Here is a 335-nt window from a genome sequence, read left to right as displayed (position 1 = left end):
TTTAGTAAAAAGACTTAGAATCAACTCATACTTTCTACATTTAACGGCCAGATTTCATAGCACCTAAGTGCACATTAATGTGTTGATTTATTGTACGCAGCTTCACTCAAATTGATGAGCGCGTGGAGCTTCCATTGAATCTCTGGTTCAATGAGCTTTTAAAGTATGCTCGTTTTATTTTGACTGTTTATAAGTTCTGGTTTGCCTAACGTTCGTACTTAACCTAACTATTTGATCATTTTTATGTAGCGAAGTTAATTAAAATCCCTAAATGAATCCAAAAATTATTCTTGTTTAATTTTTGTATTTATTATATTTTGATCATTAATTTATTT

This window comes from Bactrocera latifrons, unplaced genomic scaffold, assembly GCF_001853355.1.
Source record: "Bactrocera latifrons isolate USDA-ARS-PBARC rearing strain unplaced genomic scaffold, ASM185335v1 scaffold_74, whole genome shotgun sequence".
NCBI lineage: Eukaryota > Metazoa > Arthropoda > Insecta > Diptera > Tephritidae > Bactrocera > Bactrocera latifrons.
The sequence above is the reverse complement of the archived record's forward strand: the minus strand, read 5'-3'. Positions refer to the sequence as shown.